This window comes from Lathamus discolor, chromosome 2 (assembly GCF_037157495.1).
Source record: "Lathamus discolor isolate bLatDis1 chromosome 2, bLatDis1.hap1, whole genome shotgun sequence".
NCBI classification, from domain to species: domain Eukaryota; kingdom Metazoa; phylum Chordata; class Aves; order Psittaciformes; family Psittacidae; genus Lathamus; species Lathamus discolor.
Genome location: NC_088885.1, coordinates 119243015 through 119252529, shown reverse-complemented (window position 1 = coordinate 119252529; position 9515 = coordinate 119243015). Strand labels below are relative to the sequence as shown.

Here is a 9515-nt window from a genome sequence, read left to right as displayed (position 1 = left end):
AGCTGCTTCCTCCCACCCCCGTCCAATCTGCTCTTCTGTGCTTTATGCGGATATATCCTCATCTCAAACAAAAGTTCAGCAGGCTAACTGTAACGAAACCTGTAATGAAAGAGAAACCTTCAAGTGACATGTGTGAGGGTCACTTTCATTTTTTCGGCACAGGAACGAGAGGCCGGTTCCTACCCTACAGCTGCTGCTTCTTTGTGCCTAAAGCTCTGAGGCCCCACTGGGGCCTATCCTTTCCGCGACCCTTGTACAGAGGCAGCGAGAGGACCCTGCCGTGGCGGTGAGTACACACGAAGCCACCGTGCCTGGGGCTAGCGGCTGAATTTAGCGTTTTTTCGGTGCCGAGGAGGGCTCCTGCCCGCCTCCTCACCCGGGCTGGGGTGAGGCCTTGCGGCCCACAAACGCGAGCCGCGGACGCCTGGGGCCGGACCCCCCTCGGCCTATACCGGTTAGCGGCCGCCCGTCACGAACGCGCTTCAACGGTCCCCAGGGTCTCCTCGGGTAAGCGCGAGGGCGCAACTTCCGCCTCCCCCAGGCCCGCGCGCCGCTTCCGCCCGCGGTTCCTCCTCCGGGCCGCCCTCTCCCGGCATGCACCCGCGCCGGAAGCGGCTGACGACAATAACAAACATCGGTGGCGGCGGCGGCTGCGCCAGCGTTCCCCGGCCCTGCGCTCCCCAGCCCGCCCCGCCGGCCCCTCGCCGCCTGCCCTGCCCGCCCGCCGCCTCGCCGAGCCAGGGCGCGGTGACCGCTGAGGCGGTGCGTGCCGCCGCGAAGCCGCCGGGCCCGGCCGCGCGGGGGGGTGGGGAGGGACCGGGGGCGCGCCGCCGAGGCTGGATGCACGGCGCTGCGGCGGGACCCTGGGGTGAGTGCCGCCGGGGGACGGGCGGGCTCCCCCCGCTGTCCTGTTCGTGGCCTCTGTCCCTCCCAACCGCGGGGGCCGCCGCCGGAGGGGTTCCCTTACCGGGAGGGTGGCTTTGGCGAGGGGCGGTGGTCCCGGCTCTGAACGTTGGGCTGCACCCGTGGGGCGGGCGACGAAGAGTTGGGAGGCATATGGGGGGGGTGTGTTGGGGGCAGGACGGGGATCTCGCTGCTGGCTCTCGTCCCGGGGTGGCGGGGTGACCCCCGCGCAGCCGGCGGTGACTGAGGGAGGCCGGGGTGCGCCGTCCCTGCCCAGGGTTCCGGTGCCAGGGCGAGGGATTCGCTGTGAAGTTACTACAAGGAATGACTCAGCCTGGCAGCGCCTCCGTGCTCGCCGTCGGTAGCGGTCAGACGGGCGCCGTGCAGAAGCGTTGTGTTTACAAACATTGTTCTGCCTTTCCCTTGGTTGTTTACTTGTTCCTGCTCCCGAAGAAACATATGTGGTGTGTGGAGTTTTCCCGTCGGTTTCTCATCGTTGCTTTCTAGTGGACTTAAAGGTTGTTTTGTTGATCAGGGCTCTCCTCCCCAGCCCCTCCAGAGTTCTGGCCGACAGTGATATGGGGGTAGGAATGCTAATATGAATGCTGGGAAAAATTAATGAACAGATATTTTCAGAACTTATGTTTATTACTTAACTTCATCTAGAGGTAAAAAAAAAGTGATTGCCTCAACCTGACATACTGGGAACCAACCCAGAAACGTTAGTCTTCTTACAGTCATAGCTTTTTCTTATTGTATCATTTGGTTTTTGTCCGAGGTAATAAAGTAGTATGTTCTGGCCATGAACCATTCCCCACCCTTCATATTTAAAGTAGTCATCTTTATTTGTTTATGGGAGAGAATGAGAAGCTTGAGGATTATTGTTTTATTTTTTTTGCCACTCACATAAATGTGCATTAGAAATAGTTCATGCAATAGTTCATTCTGTAATTTATGGAAGAAATTACACTTCTGAAAGTGTTTGGTTCGCTACTTGGCAAAAGATACCTCAGTGGTGCTATAGGGAGAATGAGAATGGAAAAATACGCTTCTTACAGTTCAGATTCATACTGCTGGGAAGTACTGTGAGGAATACTAAGCGCTGTAAATACTTGATTTATACAGTACTCCAGCCTTCCAGTATCTGAAGGGGGCCTACAAGAATGCTGAGGAGGGACTCTTCATCAGGGACTGTAGTGATAGGACAAGAGGTAATGGGTTTAAACTTAAACAGGGGAAGTTTAAGTTAGATATGAGAAAGAAGTTATTTACCGTGAGGGTAGTTAGGCATTGAAACAGGGTGCCCAAGGAAGTTGTGGATGCCCTGGCTCTGCAAGTGTTCAGGGCCAGGTTGGATGAGGCTTTGAGCAACCTGCGTTAATGTGAAGCATCCTTGTCTATGGCAGGAGGGTTGGAGCTAGATGATCTTAAGGTGATTTCCAGCCCTGAACATTGTATGATTCATAACAGTAAAGAAAACTTGTGTGCTAATATGGTGTATTTAAGTTGTGGACTTTTAAGAATGTTTAATATGTAGTACCTTGAGAAGTTTTCAGATGATGAAACACATGAAGGAAGGACTTCACTGTTATCTAACGTTCTAACATAAACTTTAGTGCTAAGAAGCAAATACTAACAGGAAAGAAATTATATGTTTAAACATCATTAAGTTTAGTTTAGATGAAAGAGTGCAGAGGATATGTTCTAGTTATTCGAAATGCTGTCTGGAACTCAAAATGGTTTTATTTTGTTATGTTGGGAGTAGTAAAGGGAGCAACTTGCTGAAGAATGTGAGGGAAGGGACTTCAGCTGTGCCAGCTATAGAGCTGGAAATACTAAAGGGATCTTTTGGGATAATGGATTAGTGTAAGATAGACCTAATTGCGCACTGGAAATATATTGTTGTACACTTTGTACAAGTAGCTGTATGTTTTGTAGATTAAAAATAAAAAAGGCAAATCTATCTTATGCTCTATTGTATTGATCTAGCCTTCTTAGCACAGATTTGGGTTAGTAGTCTTTTGACATCATATTCAAGGGGTTGGCTCTCTCCCCATGTCATGTTACCATATTTATAATTAGAAGTGTGTGCAGAAGGCTTGCACTCTGAAGGTCTTTTGTGAGGTCTTTTGAGGCATATATATAAAACATTGTCCCTGCATGTTGTCTGAACAACATAGCTACATGGTCTTGCAAAAATTAAGGTGAAAAATGTAATTTATAAACTGTCAGTACATTTCTTAGAATTTCAGTTGTTCTGGTTAAGTAAGGGGTGAGTGTATGTGGGGGGGATAGGAGGAGCACATGTTGATATGTTCCTTGTGATAAAAGAGTGGCAGTTACAGTGGAATCGCTTGAAATAATTTTTCTATATGTTATCCTGTTGGTTAAGTTGTTATCAGTGTCATCTTAAGGCTTTATTTAGTTTTAAGCTCGCAGTTAGTTTCAGTGGAAGACAGGCTCAGAGTGATGTGAGGTTACTGAGACTTTTCTTGCACAGGTTGGGTTTGTTCGCTTGCTATGAAGTGAAGCAGCTCAAAAACTACAGCATGCTTACCCGACTGTCACCAGAGCTACTTCAGTCATTTGGACAGTGTTCAAGCAGTCATGTGTCTCCTCCTGTGTATTGCTCAAGAAAGTTGTGCTCCTGATTTTGGTCCACAGTTCAATGACATTATATTAGGAGTTTTGGGGGGGTGGGAGCAAAGGGGTATGAGGAATTCTTAATACCCTACTAATAGCATTCTGATGCAAAGTTGATAATTGGTGTTATTGAGTAGCAAACATCTTCATCACAAGATGCCAACTTACATATTAATGCTGTATTATACTGCAGCACCTGATAGAATGCACTGACACCAAGCAGGCAAAAAAAGTACCACTAACCTGTAAATTACTAATCTAATTGCTAGAATTACAAAGTGTCTGTTTTGTAGCTGATTTATCAGAGCCATGACTTCAGTGTACAAGTTCTATGAATTCTTTGTTGTAAAAGCCTACAGCATGATCAATTTAATTTAATCATTTAAATTAATTTAATCAATTAATTAAATTGATAGAGGAATTGCTAACAGTGATTTTTGTGAGCTATTAGTGTTCTGTGGTTATTGCAGAAGTCACTTGTCTATTTATGAGTTAATTCATATTGTAAATCCACTTTTAATTTAGTTTTTAGTTTTTGAGTTGGAAGACATCATAGCTATGTATCATCAGCTCTTTCTATCCCCATTTGTAAGCAGGGTTGGGAGTGGGTATTCTTTGACGATGTGTTTTCTAATGGGATTTGAGTATAACTAACTTGTTACTAATAAATTATACCTCAATTGTCATTTCGTGATGGAAATATCAAAACATGTTTATTGATACAAAATTTTCAGAGATGGAGATAGGGCTCATGGAGATACGGCTGCTGAAGAGAACCACCTGGATGTCTGGGTAGTTCTGGCTTGTATTCTGTCCATCTCCAGGTGTGTATTTTTCTTTTGTTGTTCAGGTTACAGTCCATGGTTCTAGTAGGGTTCTGAGCTCAAACTGCCAGTTCAAACAACAGCTGAATGTAGCTTTTTATGTGTGTCCAAGATGTTGACAGTTTCTTCTGTGAACAGATTTTGCAGCTGGGTCTTTATCGCATCAAGGTGAAATGATTATGATGCTCTATATGTAAATCTCTAGTAGTTTGTGCATCTAGAAAATCACCTTCTCTAGATTGTGGTAGCTGCTTTCTGTGTATAATTATTTAAGTGTTATATGAATTTCTCTCTGACTGGGTTGATTACCTGTTGATTGACAGTAAAATGTGAAAGTGTTTTGTTGACTGATTGGGTTCCAAATGTCATGCATCAGTTTTGCTGTGTAATGCCATAGGTCCAATAAGAAGACTGATATGTGAATATTTGAAAGCAGCTCTGCTAAAGGAATGTTCTAATGGGTCCCTGACTTCAGAACATACTTGTATTTTCTTGTTATGAGCTAGTAGCTCATGTTTTCTTACTTACTAAGACTTACTTTTGAAACAGTATTTTTTGTTTGTTTAAGAGAGTAGGAAAGTTGTGATGGTGGTGGAATAGCATCTTCAGTATTTCAGTTGCTGTTATTCTTATTTGGAGGGATTAGGTGAAACTAGTGTCTGTATAGATAGAAACACAGTATATCAATCTCCATTATTCTTGAAGATGTGTTTGAAAGGCCAGGATGTTTGAACAGATTGAAAAGAATGTGTATTTTAGAAAGCTTCATTGAAAAATAAAAAAAAAGTTTACTTCTATCATGGATTAAAAAATTGGGCCACTCTTTATAAAGCTGAAATATAAATGGCACTTTGCTGAGATCTGGTTTCTGAACATTTGAGGTAGCTGCTCCCAAATTTTATTTTGATTTAGTGGTTAGGTTCTCTTTTGTACCTGACTTACCTATATTAATTCTAAATTCTGTAAAATATGCTCTTTTGTGTATTATGCATATTGTAGATATGGCTGCAGCAATTTTTACTCTTTATAATTTGAATTCTGGTGGTTTCCTGGTATTGCAGGGACTCTAAATGTCAGTGGTTTGTCTCAAATGTTATTTTGGGTTTGTTGATGCCAAGTAGCTGTGCTTGTATGTCAAAAGGTGGGGATATTTGACCCTTATTTATGTAGTTGCGCCTAGGATAGGCAGTTCATACTGACAAAATGGTTCTTTTACTTCTATTTTTCCTTCCATCCTCCAGAGTATGTATTTTTCTTAAATTCAGAGGCAGAGGAGATTCTTATATAAGAATTATTGTGTAACCGGACTAGCAGCTCTCTTCTAATACATTATGCTTATGCTATAGTGCAAGTATACTGCTAATAAATTCAAGGTTACTTATTTGTCTACTGTAATTAAAAATATTCTTTACAGAAACTTGTGTTGTCTACTGATTGAGACACTTGATCAAACCCAGTGAATAGGTCTTTAAACAAAAAATGAAAATATGACTCAGAATCCTCAGTTCTGTCTGAACGAAAAGAGGGGGTGTAATGTGTAAACTTTCCTTTACTGATGTTGTATGAAGGACTCGGAGATAAAGTTATCTATAAATTTAAAAAAGTAAATGTAATATAACAGCAATTTCACATGCATGTTACGACTGTGAACAGCACAGTTGGGGTTCAGTAAGGTAGGGGTGCAGTTGTAGTATCTCAGTGGTTGTGGTTTTTTGGTTGTTGGGTTGTTTTTTGGTTGGTTGGTTTGTTTGTTTGTTTGTTTGTTTGTTTGTTTTGTGAGGTTGTGTAGTTCTTGATAGTTCTTAAATTGGTAGTGTTCCATAACAGGATTTCTTAGTGCCCTTTGTTAGCTCTTTTAAACTACCAAGCACTTATCCCAGAAGAGTAAAGAATGGCAGTTAATGATTATGAAACACTTTCTTCAGATAACATAAGTTTAATATTCTTCAAGCCAATCTTAAAGCTCATTTCTCAATAGATTGCTGTTATCATCTTTCAGATTGAGATAGAGATCTGAGGGTGATTTGTAACAATATTGCATGCAGACAGAACAGTAAGCTGATTTGCCAGAAATCTAGACATGAATTTTGAATATGTATTCATAGGGGGAGGGATGGGGGTTTTGTTGACTCTGCGTGTCACTGATTGTGCTTTACTTGTCTAAGATACCACTAAAAAAAAAAGTTGATTAACAGGAGCTTCATATGTGACATGAATTATAAGAAACATAAAAATGAGAAATTAGAGAAATTCTGTCTTTCTTTAGATCATGAAAGTTCAAATGCATCATCATCTATATGAATAAGAAAAAATGAAACCAGCTTGGATGTTGGTAGTCATTTGTAGAGTTTACCAAGATGGTGGTGGATTTCCATGTTACTGGAAAAGTTTATTCTTACAGTGAAATATGATTGCTTATGAATAAAATTAATTAAGGAAGAACCTATGACTTTTATGTAGGCAAGCAGACTATATCACAAGGAAATTTACTTTTCTTACATTTCAGTATTCAGTCTTTAACTTTCTATTTGTAGTGTTTTTATTTCTGTGGAATAAAAGCCATTTAATCTGTCTTTCTGTGTTTTCATCCTTTAAAGTAGGTCTGGCTGAGTTACCACATGAAAGAGCTACCACCCTGTGTATGTGGAGAGGAGAGAGCAGGAGAAATTGCTGCATGAACTGTATTTTGAGAAACTGTCCTCAGTTATATCTGTAGTAATTGCCTGTTTTTGAGTTAGCTTAGCCTGCTCTTTAAGAGGATCTGTTAGTAACTGCTGATGGCATGGGCAGTTAGCAACATGAAAGATGCCTTCTGGAAATTCTCATTCATTATCTTGGATGATGGTGCTGATGTTTGGTACCCCCTGTATTCATCAGCCTCTTTCCAGCCTTAGTTGTAGACTGACAGTTTGTGGAGCTCTGTAGTGAACTGGATCATGGAACTACTTTCAGCTAGCAGTAACCTGGGGAAATATGCTGTTTCTAACTTGTTGAAGTAGTCCAATTCATTACATAGAAACATGGAAAGTTGCACCGCTGAGAGTTGGTGCAGGGAGAGGAGCAAAAGAACTGGCTGAGGTGTTTTTTTTTTTGGTTAACCAGAGAATTAGTTAAAGAAGCATTGGTGCCGAGTTGTCTGAGTTTGATGTGAGAAATAAAGGAGTTTTTGTTGGCTGTTTCTTGCAGAATTGTTTGCAAACACTAAGATTTTACATGCTAATTATTAAAGAGTGTATGTCTACAGGGAGAACCTTCCCACCAGTATGGAGTTGGTCAGTAACTTGAATAAAACTACCTGAAGCTCCACATACCCAAGAGCACCATGCTTTGCAAAGACTTGTAGTCTACAAATTCTTCTGAAATGCCAAAATTATACATTTAGTGAAAAAGAAAAACCAAACCTGACAAAACTTTTTCAGTTAACAAAAAACAAGTCTGAGACAACTGTGGAAAGACTGTTTCAATCAATTAAAAACAAAGAAAGGGTACTTCTACAGGCTGTTGGCTGTTTCCTATCATTAAGAATGTCAGAAACACTTAGATTGTTTTCTGACATACCTGTTACCTGAGGCACAGAAATTTTAGTTTCTGTTGGGCTAGAGATGTGGGGGTTTGAAAAATGGTAAACTTTTTTGTTTGGTAGTTTGTGGGGTTTTTTTTGTTTGTTTTTTTGTTGGGTTTTTTTGACTCTTGGAGGAGAGGAAACTTTTGTCTTATCCATTATATGAAGTATGTTTTGGCAGGTCCTTGTATCAGTGAAAACAGCAGTGTAAATAGATGTTAACTGTCAGATCTGAAGTTTTATAATTATGTGCATATGGAATCATGACACAATGACTAATAATGTGCTTGTTGTCTCGTAAACATGTTTGCAACTACTGCTTTTCATGATCTGAGCTGTGTCTGAAATGTTAAGAAGCTGCATTGTTTTGGGCCACACCAATTTCAAAGTTGTTCCTTAATTCACAAGATTTTCTTAGCTGTCCAGATGCAGTTGCTTTTGATCTCCAGCTGTTCCACCAGTTATGTTATTGAGGATCTGTGAAGGTATTGCTGCACCTACTTTGCTAAATGGGGAGCTCCCATGTAATTCAGAGTTGTAGAAGCAACTCTGTAGGAGTAACTTTTAAGTACTAGGTTGGTATTGTGTAAAATGATTCATCTCCAGGGGAGTGTGGGGGGAAGCCTCTTAAACTATGAATTACTGTATACTGAATTACTGAGTTTTGAAATTCCTCTTTATTGAATTGGGAAGTAGGGGCTTAAACATGTTTTCTGGTTGCTCTGCAGAATTGCAGCTTGACTGTTGGGTTGAGTGGAAGAGACTTGCTTCGCTGACCAGCAGCTGAGTTTGAGAGCTGTTAACAACACCCTGACTGTTGGAGATGGTGTAATTAAGTAACCGCCTCTGTGCCTGATGCACATCGCAACACAGTATAAATAGAGCTCCAGATGGCATCTTACAGATGTCAGGGATTGACAGCCTTTCTTTAAGATTATAGTGTGGCTTGAACATGAGGTTTAGAGTCTTTGATATAAAGTGGTAATGGGAGATAGGGTCTCCACCTGGAGTAACATGTCTCTTAGCTATTAGATGTGGTCTTCTGGTTAAATTTGTTTTCGAGGGGCAGGGGATGAAATTATTCTCAGGAACTAGGTGAGGAGGAGTGGTACTATTCATTACATAAATTAAGTATGTGTGGATTTAATTGGTTTGGGTTTTTTTTTTTTTAAGTTCTAAATTTTTTATGTGTCTTTCAAAGCATGATTCCTTTCAACACTTGGTTGTTCAGATAAAGGTATGCATTTGCTTTGTGTTTTAGAAACTAAGCTATTTCTGTTGCTAAAATACATTAGTAAAGAGTGTTTGCCCTCATAATGAGGTCATTCTGTCTGTTCTTCTGGTGGTATTTGTCTTCTGGAAAATTAAGATATTTCTGGTTAGAGGCATAGGTTGCAATATTGAAGAAAGCTCCTTGAAATCTGCTTTTAGACATGATCTTATGACTAACATGAAGGAAGGTGTTTGTTTCCTTAAATTCAGCTTCAGTCCCTATGTTAATTTTCCTTTGATACTAGGATTTATGTGTGTAAAATCCTGTGCTTATGAGGTGAGGTATGCAAGTCTGAGCAAGAGAACATATT

The 9515-nt window shown here is 41.2% G+C and overlaps 1 protein-coding gene across 4 annotated transcripts in view; it reads left to right on the top strand.

The window, feature by feature from the left end:
* Positions 1 to 216: 216 nt before the first annotated feature.
* RB1CC1 (RB1 inducible coiled-coil 1) overlaps positions 217 to 9515 on the top strand; it is a 76468-nt gene continuing 67169 nt past the window's right edge. The window contains exon 1 of one of the 4 annotated variants that reach the window (XM_065668255.1): positions 217 to 286. The gene's annotated coding sequence lies outside the window, so the exon portion shown is untranslated. Of the gene's footprint in view, positions 287 to 614; positions 869 to 9515 lie in introns of those variants that run through there. The other 3 variants (XM_065668254.1, XM_065668253.1, XM_065668256.1) reach the window with 3 other exon arrangements.